This window comes from Astatotilapia calliptera, chromosome 14 (assembly GCF_964374335.1).
Source record: "Astatotilapia calliptera chromosome 14, fAstCal68.1, whole genome shotgun sequence".
NCBI classification, from domain to species: Eukaryota; Metazoa; Chordata; class Actinopteri; order Cichliformes; family Cichlidae; genus Astatotilapia; species Astatotilapia calliptera.
In genome coordinates, this window is record NC_137435.1 from 29,605,456 (window position 1) to 29,627,928 (window position 22,473).

At 40.1% G+C, this 22,473-nt stretch overlaps 1 pseudogene across 1 annotated transcript in view; it reads left to right on the forward strand.

The window, feature by feature from the left end:
- Window positions 1-22,473, forward strand: part of LOC145419933 (polypeptide N-acetylgalactosaminyltransferase 17-like) — a 29,906-nt pseudogene that overhangs the window by 1,921 nt on the left and 5,512 nt on the right. Inside the window, exons 3-8 of the transcript XR_013901191.1 lie at window positions 2,826-3,000; window positions 16,444-16,641; window positions 17,141-17,258; window positions 21,003-21,188; window positions 21,358-21,495; window positions 21,840-21,935. The product of XR_013901191.1 is annotated as a polypeptide N-acetylgalactosaminyltransferase 17-like (transcript). The remainder of the gene's footprint in view (window positions 1-2,825; window positions 3,001-16,443; window positions 16,642-17,140; window positions 17,259-21,002; window positions 21,189-21,357; window positions 21,496-21,839; window positions 21,936-22,473) is intronic.

The window sequence follows — 22,473 nt, forward strand, 5'->3', positions numbered from 1 at the left end:
ATGCAGCAGTTTACTGAAACTTGCAAACATAAGATGCCAGATGCATCTCTCAGGTTGTGTGTCAGTTTTGTGTTATTTCTTAAGGACATAACTTTCAAATTCTGTTCGTCTGCTGTAGATGTTTTTATTTAAGCTGCCAGTTCTTTTGTCCTCTACTTGTTTAGTTTCTTGACATATGTCAAGTTTTTGGCTAATAGCTCTTTGGTAATCACCTTGCTGGTGTGTTATCGTTGTCATTTTTTGTGCAGGAAACAAATTGTGTATTTGTGACAAGCTGCTGGTAATGTGCCAGTAACGAATTTGTCCCTTGAGTTAGGTGCCTTTATTATGTGTGAATGATTCATAGGAACAAACAAATAAAGGACTGCACTGAAAATTATGATAAAATGATGTCCAAAGAAAAATTTGAAGGACCTTCAGAAAGCCTGAAGAACGTGAAATAAATTACAGAATTAAAAGACAGTTCGGTTCCTTGGAAGCAAAATGTAAAGACAAAATGTTCACACATGGCTCTATGCAACTAAATAAGAGCTTTAGGATTGTCTGAAAGTATTTGTTTGGGTTTTTGCTCGTAATTATCTGCTCCACTCTATGTTCACCTGTTCCTTATTACCCGGCTGCTCTAAAGTGATTTCTGCCAATCTTTGTCAGCTCATCTGTGAGCTTGTTTCACTCATGCGCTCTGCAACAGTCCCTCATGTTATTCTCTGCTTCACAGGTTTTTTACTCATTTTCCACCCCTTGGGCTTTGTTCTCCCAATATCAGCTTTATTTAAATAAGCTTTCTTTATGGTGGTTTTGCTGATTTTCTGTATTCATTTGGAAAAGCTTACAAACCTAACACAAATAATTGGGGTATAACCCTCAATCTCATTGGGCCTGTTTGAGTGCACATATGTCAATGAACTTAAAAAGGGCTAGTATGTGCACTTTGCTAAAGAAATGCTTTGATTATATATATATACAGTGAGTATATTTTCATAGGTACAGTGGGGCAAAAAAGTATTTAGTCAACCACCGATTGTGCAAGTTCCCCCACCTAAAATGATGACAGAGGTCAGTAATTTGCACCAGAGGTACACTTCAACTGTGAGAGACAGAATGTGAAAAAAAAATCCATGAATTCACATGGTTGGATTTGTAAAGAATTTATTCGTAAATCAGGGTGGAAAATAAGTATTTGCTTGGTGTGCAAAAATCAACTGTGGGAGCAATCATCAGAAAATGGAAGACATACAAGACCACTGATAATCTCCCTCGATCTGGGGCTCCACGCAAGATCTCATCCCGTGGGGTCAAAATGATCATGAGAACGGTGAGCAAAGATCCCAGAACCACACGGGGGGACCTGGTGAATGACCTGCAGAGAGCTGGGACCAAAGTAACAAAGGTCACCATCAGTAACACACTACAACGGCAGGGAATCAAATCCCGCAGTGCCAGACGTGTTCCGCTGCTGAAGCCAGTGCATGTCCAGGCCCGTCTGAAGTTTGCCAGAGAGCACATGGATGATACAGCAGAGGATTGGGAGAATGTCATGTGGTCAGATGAAACCAAAGTAGAACTTTTTGGTATAAACTCAACTCGTTGTGTTTGGAGGAAGAAGAATACTGAGTTGCATCCCAAGAACACCATACCTACTGTGAAGCATGGGGGTGGAAACATCATGCTATGGGGCTGTTTTTCTGCCAAGGGGACAGGACGACTGATCCGTGTTAAGGACGGAATGAATGGGGCCATGTATCGTGAGATTTTGAGCCAAAACCTCCTTCCATCAGTGAGAACTTTGAAGATGAAACGAGGCTGGGTCTTCCAACATGACAATGATCCAAAACACACCACCCGGGCAACAAAGGAGTGGCTCCGTAAGAAGCATTTGAAAGTCCTGGAGTGGCCTAGCCAGTCTCCAGACCTCAACCCCATAGAAAATCTGTGGCGGGAGTTGAAAGTCCGTGTTGCTCGGCGACAGCCCCAAAACATCACTGCTCTCGAGAAGATCTGCATGGAGGAATGGGCCAAAATACCAGCTACTGTGTGTGCAAACCTGGTAAAGACCTATAGTAAACGTTTGACCTCTGTTATTGCCAACAAAGGTTATGTTACAAAGTATTGAGTTGTATTTTTGTTATTGACCAAATACTTATTATGTAGTGTGAAGCGCTTTGGGGTCCTTAGGGACTAGAAAAGCGCTATACAAATGCAGGCCATTTACCATTTAGTGCTTAGTGGGTTGCCCTTTGTGTTCTTATCATGTTGTTTCACACAACCAATACTAAGGCTTGATGTGAGGTTTATAAAGGAGTGCAGGCTGCCAGTGAGAGAAGTGAGACAAAAGAGTTGTCATACTGGGAATGGTTGCTTAAGCTCACTCTGCTGTCCTTTCATATTTATCGACATGAATTCCAATTATTGTGATTGCATGAAAATAATTATGCAAGCTAGGCATAATGTGTCAGGCTTTGATTGTTGCTGCCAGAGGGGACTCTGGAACAGCATTTTTCTTTTTTTCCTCCTTTCTTCAGTAAAGAGGGCTGCAATGGATCTGATGTTAGAGAAGCTAAGAAAAAAATACAAGCACTTTCTTTAGCATGTAGGGATTCTTCTTAAACTCGCCAACTTAGCTGCAATGGTGATATATTCTTTTCAGGCTTTATTAGTCCTGACATCAGATCAAATACTGGAAAACTCCAGCTGGCAGACTGTTCAAGGATAGATGTGCAGATTATAAGCTAAACTGCAGATTCAAAGATCAACTAAAGATCAGTCTTTATAAGCATTTCTGACTTGTTTTGTTTGATGTGTTATCTTCATTTTCTGAACTGTAGAGCAACTGAAAGGTCCACTGGAGGAGTATGTGAACAAACGCTATCCCGGCCTGGTGAAGATTGTAAGGAACCAAAAGAGAGAGGGATTGATCAGGGCCAGGATCGAGGGTTGGAAGGTAGCCACTGCTGAGGTGACAGGATTTTTTGATGCCCATGTGGAGTTCACCCCATCATGGTGAGTGGGTCCTATCATCTAGCGGGAAGCACGGTGTTATTAACAGTCAGGAGTGAATTTTTGGTATTTGGAAAAAGGCTTATTTTAGTGTAAATTAAAGTGAAACACAGCATTCAAAAACAAAAATGACATGTACTCAAAATTAAATCTGGAAAAAAACATATCTTTGCCAAATGTATGAACATTGGAATAACTTATAGAGAGATACTCCCATACGGTTTATGACAAAATTTAATCCAAAGTGATTGATGGCCCTAATCATGACCTTTTGACCTCCCCCCTCCCCCCCGGAAGCGAGTAATGACCGTGACGAATTGCATCCGGAGAAGGGGGGGGGGGCGGGGAACCCCCCGACATCCGGAGAAGGGGGGGCGAACCCCGGAAGCGCGCCATCTGTCGCTAAGCGTGTCGAATTGCATCCTGAGAAGGGAGGGGGGGTAAACCTCCGGAAGCGCGCCATCTGTTGTTGGGAAAAAAAAAGAAAAAAGTTTTTAGAGGGAGGAGAATAAAAGCAGAGAGGAGGAGTTCACAATTTCTAAGCCTCAGACACACAAGATGGATTTCATTCTGCAGCCCAGCAGCTCTCCTGTGTCCGATGAGATCTGCTCTCCCAAAGAAGAAGGCTTTGAATATGCCATATTCAATTACAGCATATTTACTAAGGAAGGCCTCGATCCGGACCTTATGACACTTCCGGAAATACTCCGGAATTGTCTAGTCATTTTCAGACCTGATGCGTCATGTTCCATATACATGAGGGGAGGGGTTTGGTTCCTGAAGCACAGCGGTGATGCAGCAGCTGATTTTGTGCTGTATAGAGAGACAGAGCGGCAGCTAGTTTTCCGCAAACTCATAGTCTGAATTCTGTTTCAATATTATGACGATTTTCTCTGTATTTCTTAATGGGAATAAAGAGTGACTTCCTGTAGAGATTTCAATAGTATTTTATTTTCCTATAATACAGACGCAGTAAAAAAAACCTTTAAGATGATCTGCCTAGCAACAAATTGCATTTTTAGGCTACACCATAGCTTGTGATGAAAAGAAGAACTTTCTATCCGCTTGTAACCTACAGGCTGCCTACCCCGTATGTGTAAAAATGAATAAATATCCCTTAGTGAATACTTTTCTTTGAATACTACTTTTCCTTTTGAGAATCCCTTTTACAAGGGACTGAAAAAACAAACCATAATTGCCGTGACAGGCGATCTTGTTTCACACACACACACACACACACACACACACACACACACACACACACACACACACACACACACACACACACACACACACACACACACACCGCGGGTCAAGGAGGAGTGAGATATCAGATATCAGTTTTTTCTCAATGCTTATAACCTATAACGCGCCCCCCAAAACAATATTATTATTATTAAAACATCTATAAGGTAGGTTTTGCGCAGCCTGCTCCTTGTCAGACCAAAGTTTTTTTCTTCATTACTTTTAGCTACTTTTACACTGGGTTTTCTCAATAGACAGAAAATGAAAATGAGGAGTCAACAGCCGATATTATCATTGCTTGTAACCCGGTAAATAATTTCGTACATCTCCCCATAAAATAAGCCTTAGTGGAAAAAAGCTCATATTCGAATAAGTTTATTCCCCTCTGTGGGAAAGAGTTTTTTTCTCAGAGTCAACCATGAGGCGAGTTTTGTCAACAGCAATTGTCCATTTGGTAAAACAAATATCCGCCTCTAAGTCGTATTTTACCGTTGCAGAATGTGGAAAACAGACAGCCCTCACAGGAGGCACCCAGGGGCCCACCTCACACACCATAGTTAAAATATTTAAATTTCAACTAAATTTGTAGTAATGATCGGATTTCCTCACTTATCTACACCACACTCCTTGATTTCTTATCGTTTCTTATCGTTCCTCTGTCCCTTAATAGAAACTATCCTCCCTTTCAGTTGTCTTTTGCACTTCCATATCGCAAAGCAGTTACTGTAGGTTATTTTCTGCTTATGCATTAATGTAATTAATTAACTTATTTATCCTTAAGTACGGTAATGACTTGAGTTCTAATGCTTTTTGTCTCTTGAGTTAGCCGTCAATGTGGGATTTTTTTACCCTTTTGTTCAGTTAAAGCTGCCTTTCATTCTTCAACGCAGCTTAAACTCTAATAGGTAAGCTTTCTTGTAATTTCTTAGTTCTGCAGGCTTCTTGAAAGACATCCGAGACTCTTCTTTGGATGCTGGATGCCTTTTGTTTTGTTTTCTGTCAAGATGATCCCACACTGCTTCGATTATCTTGAGGTTCGAACCCTGGAGAGATCAATCCATGACTGATGCGTTGTTTCATCCAGGCATACTTTGACTACAATGGCAGTATGTTTGCGATCATTGTCGTACTGAAAGTTGCTGCCAATCAGACATTACTTGGTATTACATGGTCGATCAAAATCTGGTGGAACTTTTCTACATTCATAATTTGATTAATTTGGATAAGAGCTCCAACAACACTGGCTGAAATCCAGCCTCAAAGCACGGTAGAGTATCCACGCTGTGTTAAAGACGGCTATAGACATTCACTGTTGTATCTCTCTTCGGACCTCTTCCATGCATATTTCAAATTTGGATTCATTACTCCATAAGACATATTACAGCTGATTTCTTTTTCCAGTCAATTTCTTGTGTAATTTGGCACACCTCAGCCTTATTTTTCTCTGTTCTCCTTCCTTAAGAATGGCTTATTAACAGCCACCCTTCCAACTCAGATAACTTTTGATGAAATGTTTACAGCACTTGAGTTACTCGCCACGGCCATCCTAAATGCTAAGAACACTAAACTTTAATTCTAAATTACGTTAACCAGAAAAAACAAGCCAAAGTCGAGATGTTGCTGAGCTGACCTGTGCTATGCTATGCCTTCTAAAGCACGTATAATGTAAACAGAACTGGTCTTTGCACAGAAGCCTGTGGAGCTTCATAATTAACCTCAGTGTGTGAAGAGCACTCTCCATTTAATAATAGCTGTAATAAAATGTTATGGCCGACGGTGTTAAACGCTGCACTTGGGTCTAGCAGGGAAGATTTCAACTTTTCAATACGAATGAAGGCTGAAAACTGATTAGATTAATGTCTGATGATCTTTTCTGTGCTTCTTCAAGTTTGTAACACCAAACATATTAAAGGATGATGTAAGGCTCACAGGAAGAGTTTAATTAGACACACATTTACTATTTTCTTTATACTCTTTCTTTCTTGACATGTTTAATATGATTACTATCAGAGGAGAAAATGACCCTTGTGTAGTTTAAAAAAGTTTTATTTAATCAAACTGTAATGTTGTTGAACTCTGACGGACGTGTCTTTTAATCTTGTCAACAAATCCTTAATCATCTAAATCTGCCATTTATCATCTAGTAAAATGTTCCCTCTGCTTCTGCTGCACATCTCCCCGGACACTCTCCGCTTCACCTGTCCTGTGCAGGTGGTCCAACCCCTGCCTGCCTCCTTAAACTGGGGTGTTTAAATCTCTTTACCTCTGTTGTGAACTTCACACAAAGTTTGTGGTAACAAAATCAAACTGACGAGGATCTCGTTTGAAAAACACACACTCACGAGACAAAATAAAAACAGACTGCTCAAAGCAAAAGCAGAGCCCTCACAGCTGGTAGTACAAAACACAGCGACAACATGCGTATTAGATACCCTCAGTGCCAGAAGCATAAATATGAAAAAATGTGATCACCAAGAGTATCCTAACAACGGCGTTGAGGTGGGTGTTACAGTAAAAAAAAAAAGTAGCCAAATTTTCATCTGAAAATGTTGAATTTTAGTAAAAACAATGCTCTGTAGTTTGATACTGTCGTTACAGACTAAGCAGATGTTTAAAGCCTTCGGACGCTCATTTGAAACGCACTCATTCTCCTTATCAGCTGGAAACATTAAAGCCGTAAAATGACTTTTTCAAACGGATAAAAACTATTGAACAACAGCAATGTTGAGCCTGTTCCAAAATTTGGATGTACATGTGTTGAAGGTGTGGGTCTTGTTGAATTATTAAACATACATTCTTTAATTTTTCGAGCCACAAAAACAACAACTTTTAATTTTCTTCTGCTTGAGTATCGGCCTCGGGTAGCTCTACTTATCATTGCTCAGTCAGTTGTCTGTTTGTGCTACTTTTTTAAGGAGCAGCGTATTATTGGTAAGGGTGACTTTATGTGTTTAGCTACTTAAGTGGAAGTACTGTGGATAGTTTTACCTTACATACATAGATCTACCAATACAGCTTCTGAGGTAACTGTTTACAAAATGTTATAATCTATTCAAAGGTTCTTTGCAATTTTACATTGATAAACATTATCCTTAACACATTTGGCCCACATAAAGTACTATGGCCATCACACTGTCATTTAGAATTGTTTAAATAACTCCTGTCTTAAGTCCTTCCATCAAAAAAAAAAAAAAAAAAAAAAAAACATGGTTCACTTTTACATCACAAAATGTTAGAAATATAAGTCGTTCATAACAAACTGAAAGGTTGGGAGTTTAAAAATCCAAACCGATGGAAGAATCAGAATCAGAATACTTTATTGATCCCTGGGGGAAATTATTTTTTGTTACAGTGCTCCATTATAAACCAACATTAAGACAAGACAGACAATACACTAACTAAGAATAGTACAATATATACATATATATACATACATACATACATACATACATAAGTCACTCATAAATAAATAGCTGGAAAAGAAACATGTGTAGCTGTAGCAGCAAACAGTGTGTTAAGTGGATGCGTTGTACAGGGAGATGGCCACAGGCAGGAAAGATTTCCTGTGTCGTTCAGTGGTGCTTTTCGGTAATCTCAGTCTCTCACTGAACGTGCTCCTGTGACTGACCAGCATGTCATGGAGTGGGTGGGAGGTGTTATCCAACATTGTCTTTATCTTGGACAGCATCCGCCTCTCCGACACCACCTTGAGGGTGTCCAGCTCCATCCCCACAACATTGCTGGCCTTACGGATCAGTTTATCGAGTCTGTTGGCATCTGCGACCCTCAGCCTGCTCCCCCAGCATGCAACAGCATAGAGGATCGCACTGGCCACAACAGACTCATAGAAAACTCATAGAAAATAGGAAGCAGAAGTAGAAGACTATAACGTCTCAGAGCACACGGTGTCTATTATTGTGTAGACATGTATAAATAAGAGCTTAATAAAGATGCTTAATTTCTTAAGAAATAAACAGGTGGAGTGATCTTTATCAAAAGTGGATGTTGCATCTGTGGCTAAACCACTGTACCCAAAAAAACTTTAAAAATCTACTGTGTGTGAGGCTGTGTAAGTAAAGCTTGCCCTTCACACCCGCGTGTAATAAACCATTTGTTGGGGGGTTGTGGATTTGGCACCTCAGCATTGTGAAAGTGGGGAAACATGTTTCTGGCTGTGCATAAGATTTCTGCTTACAACTTAGAATCTCAGTTCTAAATGAAATTCAGATGTTTTTTTTAAGTATGGCTAATGTATTATTTGACTTCTAAGACACACACACACACACACACACACACACACACACACACACACACACACAAGAACAACACAGAGAAGAAGAAGAGGGGGTCGTTTTACTACGCATCATAAAAACGCAATCATTCATAACATGGACAGTGAGAAGTAAAACTCGTCGTCTTACCACATGTTATATTCTGTAAACTTAAAATAATCCGCAGAAATTAGAGTTTAGTGTTTTAATTCATCTATTAAAAAACACGAGTCAACATTACTGAAGTGACGCTTTAACGATGCGTCTTATCATCGTGTTTATGATGATAAAACATGTTCTCTCGTTAGTAGATGTCTGCGCTGTCACTTGTCACGAAAATGTTCAGAGCCAGGGTTCCTCTTTAATTACCATTGATCGTTAATAGGGTCACAAAAGATTTGTCGCATTATCCCCATAAACAAAATGCTTTTATAGAAATCATTGTGATACAAATATTTAGATTCTTGATTCACAATGTGCACGAACTCAAAATCTTTAGAGGTTCATATTTATAAAGTATCGCAAATAATACATTTATACCATTGTATGAGCTACACTTCTTGTAAAAACTGATTGAAAAAAGCTCCTGTCGTGACCTTCCTTCTGTGAGGACACACACACACACACACACACACACACACACACACACACACACACACACACACACACACACAGAGAGAGGGAGAGGGGGGGGGGGAGATCATTAGGATTGGAGGCGTTTTTTGGATTTTCACTTATTGTCGGCTTTACAGTCACATAAAATTCATTCCAATTTTTTGCCTTTGCTTCAATTAAGGTGTTTCTTTAAATCTACAGCAGCTCCCTTTTCAAAAGGTTTACTGACAACTGACAACGATCAATAGCAGCATACGTGGGGGGAAGAGTATGAGTCTTACGGTGACAGCGGGGCCGTGGGAGCCGGAGGGAGGGGTGAGGGTCCGCGCTAAATTTGCAAAGTTACTGATTTAAAAATTATATTTTTGAATTTTTAATTGCATGACAAACATACGATAGACTCTTGAGCATATTTATATAGCTAAATACACAACGGTATAACCGTGCTAAATAAAAGAGGTCCAAGTACCAAAGCACTCTAATGCAAGCCTCTAAACTGCATGTTGATAAGTACGTGAAGCGTACCTCTACAGCTGAAAACAGATTGTATCCATACTTTGAGGATCTGCTGAATTGTTTTTTTTTTTTGATGAACTGCAGATGATGATGAATTCCTCTTTATTGTAGAAACAGTCCCTAAGCTGTTGTTGCTCATACTTACCGAGTTCCCTAGCTACTTCCTTACTATGTCAGTAAACCTTTTGAAAAGGGAGCTGCTGTAGATTTAAAGAAACACCTTAATTGAAGCAAAGGCAAAAAATTGGAATGAATTTTATGTGACTGTAAAGCCGACAATAAGTGAAAATCCAATCACAGAAGGAAGGTCACGACAGTATCAGTAAATATGAACCTCTAAAGATTTTGAGTTCGTGCACATTGTGAATCAAGAATCTAAATATTTGTATCACAATGATTTCTATAAAAGCATTTTGTTTATGGGGATAATGCGACAAATCTTTTGTGACCCTATTAACGATCAATGGTAATTAAAGAGGAACCCTGGCTCTGAACATTTTCGTGACAAGTGACAGCGCAGACATCTACTAACGAGAGAACATGTTTTATCATCATAAACACGATGATAAGACGCATCGTTAAAGCGTCACTTCAGTAATGTTGACTCGTGTTTTTTAATAGATGAATTAAAACACTAAACTCTAATTTCTGCGGATTATTTTAAGTTTACAGAATATAACATGTGGTAAGACGACGAGTTTTACTTCTCACTGTCCATGTTATGAATGATTGCGTTTTTATGATGCGTAGTAAAACGACCCCCTCTTCTTCTTCTCTGTGTTGTTCTTGTGTGTGTGTGTGTGTGTGTGTGTGTCTTAGAAGTCAAATAATACATTAGCCATACTTAAAAAAAACATCTGAATTTCATTTAGAACTGAGATTCTAAGTTGTAAGCAGAAATCTTATGCACAGCCAGAAACATGTTTCCCCACTTTCACAATGCTGAGGTGCCAAATCCACAACCCCCCAACAAATGGTTTATTACACGCGGGTGTGAAGGGCAAGCTTTACTTACACAGCCTCACACACAGTAGATTTTTAAAGTTTTTTTGGGTACAGTGGTTTAGCCACAGATGCAACATCCACTTTTGATAAAGATCACTCCACCTGTTTATTTCTTAAGAAATTAAGCATCTTTATTAAGCTCTTATTTATACATGTCTACACAATAATAGACACCGTGTGCTCTGAGACGTTATAGTCTTCTACTTCTGCTTCCTATTTTCTATGAGTTTTCTATGAGTCTGTTGTGGCCAGTGCGATCCTCTATGCTGTTGCATGCTGGGGGAGCAGGCTGAGGGTCGCAGATGCCAACAGACTCGATAAACTGATCCGTAAGGCCAGCAATGTTGTGGGGATGGAGCTGGACACCCTCAAGGTGGTGTCGGAGAGGCGGATGCTGTCCAAGATAAAGACAATGTTGGATAACACCTCCCACCCACTCCATGACATGCTGGTCAGTCACAGGAGCACGTTCAGTGAGAGACTGAGATTACCGAAAAGCACCACTGAACGACACAGGAAATCTTTCCTGCCTGTGGCCATCTCCCTGTACAACGCATCCACTTAACACACTGTTTGCTGCTACAGCTACACATGTTTCTTTTCCAGCTATTTATTTATGAGTGACTTATGTATGTATGTATGTATGTATGTATATATATGTATATATTGTACTATTCTTAGTTAGTGTATTGTCTGTCTTGTCTTAATGTTGGTTTATAATGGAGCACTGTAACAAAAAATAATTTCCCCCAGGGATCAATAAAGTATTCTGATTCTGATTCTTCCATCGGTTTGGATTTTTAAACTCCCAACCTTTCAGTTTGTTATGAACGACTTATATTTCTAACATTTTGTGATGTAAAAGTGAACCATGTTTTTTTTTTTTTTTTTTTTTTTTTTTGATGGAAGGACTTAAGACAGGAGTTATTTAAACAATTCTAAATGACAGTGTGATGGCCATAGTACTTTATGTGGGCCAAATGTGTTAAGGATAATGTTTATCAATGTAAAATTGCAAAGAACCTTTGAATAGATTATAACATTTTGTAAACAGTTACCTCAGAAGCTGTATTGGTAGATCTATGTATGTAAGGTAAAACTATCCACAGTACTTCCACTTAAGTAGCTAAACACATAAAGTCACCCTTACCAATAATACGCTGCTCCTTAAAAAAGTAGCACAAACAGACAACTGACTGAGCAATGATAAGTAGAGCTACCCGAGGCCGATACTCAAGCAGAAGAAAATTAAAAGTTGTTGTTTTTGTGGCTCGAAAAATTAAAGAATGTATGTTTAATAATTCAACAAGACCCACACCTTCAACACATGTACATCCAAATTTTGGAACAGGCTCAACATTGCTGTTGTTCAATAGTTTTTATCCGTTTGAAAAAGTCATTTTACGGCTTTAATGTTTCCAGCTGATAAGGAGAATGAGTGCGTTTCAAATGAGCGTCCGAAGGCTTTAAACATCTGCTTAGTCTGTAACGACAGTATCAAACTACAGAGCATTGTTTTTACTAAAATTCAACATTTTCAGATGAAAATTTGGCTACTTTTTTTTTTTACTGTAACACCCACCTCAACGCCGTTGTTAGGATACTCTTGGTGATCACATTTTTTCATATTTATGCTTCTGGCACTGAGGGTATCTAATACGCATGTTGTCGCTGTGTTTTGTACTACCAGCTGTGAGGGCTCTGCTTTTGCTTTGAGCAGTCTGTTTTTATTTTGTCTCGTGAGTGTGTGTTTTTCAAACGAGATCCTCGTCAGTTTGATTTTGTTACCACAAACTTTGTGTGAAGTTCACAACAGAGGTAAAGAGATTTAAACACCCCAGTTTAAGGAGGCAGGCAGGGGTTGGACCACCTGCACAGGACAGGTGAAGCGGAGAGTGTCCGGGGAGATGTGCAGCAGAAGCAGAGGGAACATTTTACTAGATGATAAATGGCAGATTTAGATGATTAAGGATTTGTTGACAAGATTAAAAGACACGTCCGTCAGAGTTCAACAACATTACAGTTTGATTAAATAAAACTTTTTTAAACTACACAAGGGTCATTTTCTCCTCTGATAGTAATCATATTAAACATGTCAAGAAAGAAAGAGTATAAAGAAAATAGTAAATGTGTGTCTAATTAAACTCTTCCTGTGAGCCTTACATCATCCTTTAATATGTTTGGTGTTACAAACTTGAAGAAGCACAGAAAAGATCATCAGACATTAATCTAATCAGTTTTCAGCCTTCATTCGTATTGAAAAGTTGAAATCTTCCCTGCTAGACCCAAGTGCAGCGTTTAACACCGTCGGCCATAACATTTTATTACAGCTATTATTAAATGGAGAGTGCTCTTCACACACTGAGGTTAATTATGAAGCTCCACAGGCTTCTGTGCAAAGACCAGTTCTGTTTACATTATACGTGCTTTAGAAGGCATAGCATAGCACAGGTCAGCTCAGCAACATCTCGACTTTGGCTTGTTTTTTCTGGTTAACGTAATTTAGAATTAAAGTTTAGTGTTCTTAGCATTTAGGATGGCCGTGGCGAGTAACTCAAGTGCTGTAAACATTTCATCAAAAGTTATCTGAGTTGGAAGGGTGGCTGTTAATAAGCCATTCTTAAGGAAGGAGAACAGAGAAAAATAAGGCTGAGGTGTGCCAAATTACACAAGAAATTGACTGGAAAAAGAAATCAGCTGTAATATGTCTTATGGAGTAATGAATCCAAATTTGAAATATGCATGGAAGAGGTCCGAAGAGAGATACAACAGTGAATGTCTATAGCCGTCTTTAACACAGCGTGGATACTCTACCGTGCTTTGAGGCTGGATTTCAGCCAGTGTTGTTGGAGCTCTTATCCAAATTAATCAAATTATGAATGTAGAAAAGTTCCACCAGATTTTGATCGACCATGTAATACCAAGTAATGTCTGATTGGCAGCAACTTTCAGTACGACAATGATCGCAAACATACTGCCATTGTAGTCAAAGTATGCCTGGATGAAACAACGCATCAGTCATGGATTGATCTCTCCAGGGTTCGAACCTCAAGATAATCGAAGCAGTGTGGGATCATCTTGACAGAAAACAAAACAAAAGGCATCCAGCATCCAAAGAAGAGTCTCGGATGTCTTTCAAGAAGCCTGCAGAACTAAGAAATTACAAGAAAGCTTACCTATTAGAGTTTAAGCTGCGTTGAAGAATGAAAGGCAGCTTTAACTGAACAAAAGGGTAAAAAAATCCCACATTGACGGCTAACTCAAGAGACAAAAAGCATTAGAACTCAAGTCATTACCGTACTTAAGGATAAATAAGTTAATTAATTACATTAATGCATAAGCAGAAAATAACCTACAGTAACTGCTTTGCGATATGGAAGTGCAAAAGACAACTGAAAGGGAGGATAGTTTCTATTAAGGGACAGAGGAACGATAAGAAACGATAAGAAATCAAGGAGTGTGGTGTAGATAAGTGAGGAAATCCGATCATTACTACAAATTTAGTTGAAATTTAAATATTTTAACTATGGTGTGTGAGGTGGGCCCCTGGGTGCCTCCTGTGAGGGCTGTCTGTTTTCCACATTCTGCAACGGTAAAATACGACTTAGAGGCGGATATTTGTTTTACCAAATGGACAATTGCTGTTGACAAAACTCGCCTCATGGTTGACTCTGAGAAAAAAACTCTTTCCCACAGAGGGGAATAAACTTATTCGAATATGAGCTTTTTTCCACTAAGGCTTATTTTATGGGGAGATGTACGAAATTATTTACCGGGTTACAAGCAATGATAATATCGGCTGTTGACTCCTCATTTTCATTTTCTGTCTATTGAGAAAACCCAGTGTAAAAGTAGCTAAAAGTAATGAAGAAAAAAACTTTGGTCTGACAAGGAGCAGGCTGCGCAAAACCTACCTTATAGATGTTTTAATAATAATAATATTGTTTTGGGGGGCGCGTTATAGGTTATAAGCATTGAGAAAAAACTGATATCTGATATCTCACTCCTCCTTGACCCGCGGTGTGTGTGTGTGTGTGTGTGTGTGTGTGTGTGTGTGTGTGTGTGTGTGTGTGTGTGTGTGTGTGTGAAACAAGATCGCCTGTCACGGCAATTATGGTTTGTTTTTTCAGTCCCTTGTAAAAGGGATTCTCAAAAGGAAAAGTAGTATTCAAAGAAAAGTATTCACTAAGGGATATTTATTCATTTTTACACATACGGGGTAGGCAGCCTGTAGGTTACAAGCGGATAGAAAGTTCTTCTTTTCATCACAAGCTATGGTGTAGCCTAAAAATGCAATTTGTTGCTAGGCAGATCATCTTAAAGGTTTTTTTTACTGCGTCTGTATTATAGGAAAATAAAATACTATTGAAATCTCTACAGGAAGTCACTCTTTATTCCCATTAAGAAATACAGAGAAAATCGTCATAATATTGAAACAGAATTCAGACTATGAGTTTGCGGAAAACTAGCTGCCGCTCTGTCTCTCTATACAGCACAAAATCAGCTGCTGCATCACCGCTGTGCTTCAGGAACCAAACCCCTCCCCTCATGTATATGGAACATGACGCATCAGGTCTGAAAATGACTAGACAATTCCGGAGTATTTCCGGAAGTGTCATAAGGTCCGGATCGAGGCCTTCCTTAGTAAATATGCTGTATTTGAATATGGCATATTCAAAGCCTTCTTCTTTGGGAGAGCAGATCTCATCGGACACAGGAGAGCTGCTGGGCTGCAGAATGAAATCCATCTTGTGTGTCTGAGGCTTAGAAATTGTGAACTCCTCCTCTCTGCTTTTATTCTCCTCCCTCTAAAAACTTTTTTCTTTTTTTTTCCCAACAACAGATGGCGCGCTTCCGGAGGTTTACCCCCCCTCCCTTCTCAGGATGCAATTCGACACGCTTAGCGACAGATGGCGCGCTTCCGGGGTTCGCCCCCCCTTCTCCGGATGTCGGGGGGTTCCCGCCCCCCCCTTCTCCGGATGCAATTCGTCACGGTCATTACTCGCTTCCGGGGGGGAGGGGCGAGGTCAAAAGGTCATGATTAGGGCCATCAATCACTTCGGATTAAATTTTGTCATAAACCGTATGGGAGTATCTCTCTACTTATTCATGATAACAACAATGACAATAATAGAGCTTTGGGTATCAGTGTTAAAAGAGTGCTACAAAGTGCAAAGAAACCATGGAAAGAGAAGACAAAGGATAGCTGAAGCTGCATAAAAGGAAGAGCCAAGCTATTTCACGCCTGAGAAGTTTTAAAATGAGACACTTGAGGCTGTGGGATCAGGTTGAACGGATTTTATTTAAAAAAAAACATCACAAGCACACATAAAACACACACCAAAACAGGACCCCTCTTGGAGAACTTGTCGTAAAAGTAAATTTTTAGTAACCATAAAAAATGAAGGTTTTGTACTAATTCAAAAAAGCTGAGCGCTTGGTGGTGAACTGAATCAAAGGCTAAATACTGTCAAGAAATTAGCATGCAATGAGGGACCTTATTAACCCCGCTAAGACAACTGCCACATCCTGTTGATGTCTTTTTGTGGATCTCATTTTCGAGCTCAGTGCATAACTTAAGGTATACCGTGCAGTTCTCTCACTGCCCCCTGCAGAGCTCAACTCGGCTGAATCAAACAGAATTAGTGATAAAACTGGGACGACACAAGGAACTTTCTATTTGACTGAAGTGGATGAAAAAAGTGGTGCTCTTAAAAGATGTTATAAACTTTGTTTCTGCACAAAGTAAAGTCAACTAAATGTGTGAGTGTGTGTGTGTTTGCACTTTTTTCAGGTCAGAACCAGTTCTAGCTAGAATAAAAGAAAACCACAAGAGGATTATCTTGCCGTCAATCGACAACATCAAGCACGATACCTTTGAGGTGGAGCGCTATGAGAACTCTGGCCATGGCTACAACTGGGAACTGTGGTGCATGTACATTAATCCACCCAAAGAGTGGTGGGAGGAGGGAGACATGTCTGCACCAATAAGGTATGCCAGCTTCTCCCATTTAAACGTGAACACAGATCTCACACTTCTGAGATGTATTTTTTTCCACTTCTTTAAGATTTTCAATAAAACTGCCACCAAGTTCTTTTTTTAGTTTTGGGGAAGATTAGGGGAAAACAAGAAAAAAAGCTCCTGATGGGAAACCAGACTTCATTAAAGCAATAAAAAAATTACAGCCTAAATTAGAGAGTGGTGAAAATAGGATTTTAATTATCTGATTATCACCCATATATTTGTGTTAAATTGGATTTCCTTCCATTCTTTAATTAAAAATAAGAATAAATTGCATGAGTATGCACAAAAATGTTTAGATTTACCCTCCACATAATAGGCTGAAATATAAAGTGTGAAACTTTGCATAGTGGAGATTTGGGTTGTAGAAAAGTACTCCAAAATAAACATCAGATAAAGCCACAAAAAAACACATTCTGGTGTTTGCAAACGCTCAGTGTCACATGATAGTGTGTTTTCCTGGCTGCAGGACGCCTGCCATGATTGGATGCTCCTTTGTGGCCAATCGGGACTACTTTGGAGAACTCGGTCTACTCGACTCAGGCATGGACGTCTACGGAGGGGAGAACATCGAACTAGGCATCAGGGTTTGTGTGTCACCCAGTTTCCTCTTGTTCCTGCTCCCTCTTTACCCCTGTAGGTTTTAAGTGGAGCAGTGGCCACCGTAGCGTGGCACCACTGATGAGGCCCCATTAAGAGTCCTGGAGGACCAGTCCTGTGTGAGCAGCTCACAGCAGGGCAATGGAGATAAATAGGTCACGTAGAGCAGAGCAGGAAGGTTGGAGTTTGTTTCTGTACATTTTGAGAGATTGGAGAGTCTTTTGTTTTTCTGCAAGGTTATTAGATTTTTCCTGAAAAAATAACGTCAAACATTTTCACAACCCGAGTGTGTTGGCTTTTATCCAGCAAGCTAAACAATCAAATATTTTTAGAAAGACAAAAACGGTTGCCTTGTCTTTGAGTTGACTTGGTCATAACTTGAATCTGAAATGGAAAGTTCTTATATCTTGTCATCAAAAATATCAAGATTCCCCCCAAAATTAAGTCTAGATAAGTAAACGTGTACAGATGCAATAAAACAGCTAAAATTCAGCTTCAACGCACCTATAAATATATTACAACTGCTGGAGATGAAGTATTAGCAAAGACATGAATCTAGCCCACAATGTCACATCTCAAGAACCACATTTCTTTCTGTTCCTCTTTTACTACAAAGCAGTGGGACACATATCCAGAGTTGCCCTGCGACAACAACATTTCTACATTTCACTACAACCCTTACAAGAGGATTGTTTGGATGTGTCCAGGGAGAAGGCCCTCATTCAGAGAAACTCTTTCATAACAAGCACTTGAATCAATGACTGTTTGGGTTTTAACAGGATTCTTGGGATAATGAATGTTAAGCGGTAGATATCAGCACCTCTATGGGGCAATTTTGCATGGTTGTTGTCCAACATCTTTTACATGAAATCATAGTACTGCTTATTTATCTTAGAGTGTGGCAGAGAGCAGTAAAATGTTTTTTTTTGGCATACCCTCTGTTGGTTAGCACCCGTGTCCTTGGGTAACAGAAACACATAGGTTATCTTTAAAACCTATGTGCCCATTTTCTGTTTGTAGTGCTCCTTATCTGTGGATGGAACATGTTTCATATTGTTCCCAGTGTGAAGAAAGACTGACGGACCTACTTTTTATCCAGTAGGAATGTTTGTCAGGAGTGAAATAGGTTGCATCTGTGCAATTGTTTGGCGACCTGTCAGTTTGAAGTTTCTGTTACGCTCACATCACTTTGACGTGGGTTCAGATAGCTTGGATATCCATGTCTTCATTATGTTCACAGCAGAAGGCTCGTGGGTTGGACACACTCAGCAGATACTTTATTAGATACACCTTGTCAGTATTAGGTTGGACACTCTTTTGCCTTCAGAGCTGTTTTAATTCTTCATGGCATAGATTCAACAAAGTACTGGAAACATTCCTCAAAGATTGATCGTGGCATGATGGCCTCATGCAGTTGATGCAGATTTGTCAGCTGTGCATTCACGATGGGAATCTCGTGATCTATCTGATTGAGATCCCCTGACTGTGGAGACTTTCCTGTTAGCTCACAAGAGTAGCACCTGATATGGTCCTCTGCTGCTCTAGCCCAAATTCTTCAAGGTTCACGGTTCAAAGTAATGCAAAAGTGGTTTTTAAGAAGAAGTTATCTGTTTTACTGTTGCCTTCTTGTCAGCTCAAAGCAGTCTCTGGTCGGGTCTGGTATCAACAAGATATTTTCACCCAGAGAACTGTCTCTCATTGGATATTTCCTCTTTTTTGGACCATCCCTTGGGATAACCCTAGAGATGGTAATACAGAAATATCCTAGTAGATCAGGAGTTTCCAAAATACTCAGACCAGTCCTTCTGTCAACAACAACCATGCCTAACGTGTCTTAAATCTTCTTTCTTTTCCATTTTGATGCTCAGTTCTTCTGTGAGTACCCTGCCGAGATCCACTTTCTGGGTAAATTATTCATTATGAGAGCAGTTAATCTCCTTTTGAAGCTTGTGGATGTGCACAACAATTCTACCTAACAGTGAGAGGTCAATTCAGGGTCCAGTGGTTTGATCTCACTCACAGTCCTGCATGAATGAATTCACAGCACCATGTCCTGTTCTCATCTGTTCTTCAAGGGGTTTTCCTCTGAAGCCTCTGTGTTTGTTTAAGGGCTGTGTTTTTCTGTGGCTGGGATAGTTCCTAATTGGTCAGTTGCTGGCTTTGCACATTTGTTCTCCAAACCTGCAGAGGATACCTCAGTCTTGACCTGCTGATTTTGATGGCTATCATTGTGAATGAAGTAAGGATTACAGCTAGGTCATTGGATTCCACCACTGATCAACTTAGAGATTGTAGCTACATGATGCCCTTATTTGGGCATGTCCATTTTTCCTGAGGTTGTGTAGAAGCTTTTGGAAAAAGGGATGAGTACCACTGGCTGTTTCCAGAGAGGATCCTGGGAGGAAGTTATCTTGTTCAGCTTCCTATTTCTTCAATAGCAAGTCTGCTAGGTCAAAAAGCTCTTTTTTAAAGTTTTGCATTAAGAGCTGTTTCAGTAGCTCTAGATGCACCATAACATTGTTCTAGCCATTCTGATATCATTTTCAGCTCAGCTGCTGGGTGGTTTGTATGAGGAGATAATTGATTCAACCTTCATGCTCTGAGGTTTCTTTTCTAAACCACTTCACAAGCAGGTGAAGCTCTTCTGCTGCAGTTAATTCTTAAACCTTTAGCACCAAAAATGAATGATGTCCAGTAGTTCTCCACTTTATCATTATACTTTCTTTGACCTCTGTTAATGAGAAGCAACAAAAGGAACGAATCTTGGTCAGGAAGAAGAAATACTCTTGTACACATTTAAGGCTATTCATCATCTCTCTCCTCCATATCTCTCTGATCTGGTTCAGATCACTGCCCCATCTCGATGTCTTAGATCTTCTTCTTCCCTTTCTCTCTCCGTCCCTTCCCCCCGTCTTGCCACCATGGGGAGCAGGGCTTTCAGCTGCTCTGCTCCACGACTCTGGAATTCCCTACCTCCTGATTTAAGAAATATCTCTTCCATCTCTCTCTTTAAGTCCCAACTCAAAACTCACTTGTTGTCTTATGCTTTTATGATTGTGTAAACTGCTTGCTTTTATGCTTCTTTTTTTATTCTGTTGTTGTGTAGCTCTTGGGGCTATGCTAGCATTCATGTCTTATTGTTCTGGCCCGCTGTCCTACATCAAAGCTGGGAAATAGCATGGTGAACTGTAGAAGATGTTTTGGCCACATCTTCAAGCATGACTTGTGCTTCTGACCGTCTCTTCTTGTTGATCTTTAATGACATGCCTGGAATCATCATGGTGTATTCGCTGACTGGGAGAGTGCTCTGGATGATACGTTGTCACAGCAAACAATATAAGTAAAAAAACATGCATTTATGTATGTATACTCACAGTTGGAGCTTAAAAGTTAACCCAGTGCTGAAGTGCCGAAAACCTCAGCTCCTCTTGATGCCCCTTAAGGTTGGCTAGAAAAAAATGAATAAAAGCAACAATTAGATATTTTTTATATAACAGAAAACAAGAAGAAAAACCGAGAAGGACTTCTAAATGTACAGATTTAGCTTTCATTAGTTCCAGCACAAAGAAAACACGTCCTTCCAGGTGCTCTATGCTCCAGCTGTTAGCTGTAATTGACTTTATAAATCAGGACATCGCGGCGACTGTGCATCTGCCTATTTATATTTCCTGCTGCCCAGCAGCCAGCAGTATATTATTGTGAGCTTTAATTCATACTCCTACTACCCACAGGTGTGGCTGTGTGGAGGCAGTATGGAGGTGCTGCCTTGCTCCAGAGTGGCTCATATTGCACGAATGAAGAAACCTTACCACAGTAACATAGCTTTCCACACACGCCTTAATGCCCTGCGTGTGGCAGAGGTCTGGATGGATGAGTACAAGTCCAATGTCTACCTGGCCTGGAACATCCCCATGGAGGTGAGAACGGCATTTTTCTGCACCAAGACCTCTCTTAGAGAGGATGCTGTCAGTCATGCTTGTCTGTTTGTGACTATCAGATGTCCATGTTCAGAGCCAAACAGTTTTTCTTTTGGTTCCACAATTTATGTAGAGACTTTAGGCATAATAACTTCCTTTGCTCTTGCAGAACCACGGTATTGATTACGGAGACATATCACAGAGGGTTGCACTGAGGAAGAGTCTGCAATGTAAGAGCTTTCACTGGTACCTAGACAACGTTTACCCAGAGATGAGGAGGTACAACGATACGCTGTTCTACGGTGAGGTGAGCCATGAAGGACAAAGACACAGGAAAAAGTAAGTTTGTAGATGTAAGATCTGATGTACAAATTAAACCACTGAAATTAAATAAATGATACTTACACAAAGTCCTAAGAAACTTGTATCTCCTCCACAGACCAAAATATAACAAGAAAGCAGGGACTCAGACAGCATGTACATCCACATCTTCTCAGCTGTTAATAGAAAATAAATGAGATTTAGAACTTTGTCTGATCCACACTGACACATCCTTGTTTTTAGCCTTTATACATTTTTAATCGGTAATTATTTTGGGGAATATTCATATTTTATGAATTAAGTCTGACTCTTTTTTTTTGTGTATTTAAGGTCCGCAATTCTAAAGCAAGCCACCTGTGTATGGATCAGGGTGTGAAGGAGAACCACACAGCCACCCTGCACCCATGCCATGGGTGGGGTCCTCAGGTACAACACTCTTCCTCACCACCATACTAAAGAGTATACTCCATCTTTTTCCAGTTGCTTTGCTTTCTCATGAAAACATACAGTGAGCTTCTCCGGTGATGTGATTTGCAGCTGTGTCTCAATCACAGGCTCAGCTGAAATCCTCCAAGGAGCGAGTTCTGCTGTCAGAATAAAATTGTGTCTTGCACTTTTTGTGTTGAAGCCCTGAGTCAGCCAGTGTCAGCTCTTCATCCCTTCAGCCCTAAGGGCCTCTCTTTTTAGCTCACAGTGGTAAACAGGTGCTTTAGGCAGAAAGTCAAGGCTTCAGTGGTAAAATGCTAAAGGAGCTAAAATTTCAATTCAATTCTGGAAAAATGAGTGCCGCTGATAGGTTTGTAGCTTGAACCCATCCGCTGGAACGTTAAAGGCAATATAATTACACTGCAAAGCAAGACACGAAGTAGGCAAGCTTCATGTTACTCGTGCACGGGAGAGAACCGGACAATCGCCGTTCCTTCGCTTGGCCCCAGTTGCTCTCGTCCGTCCTCCCGTACCACTG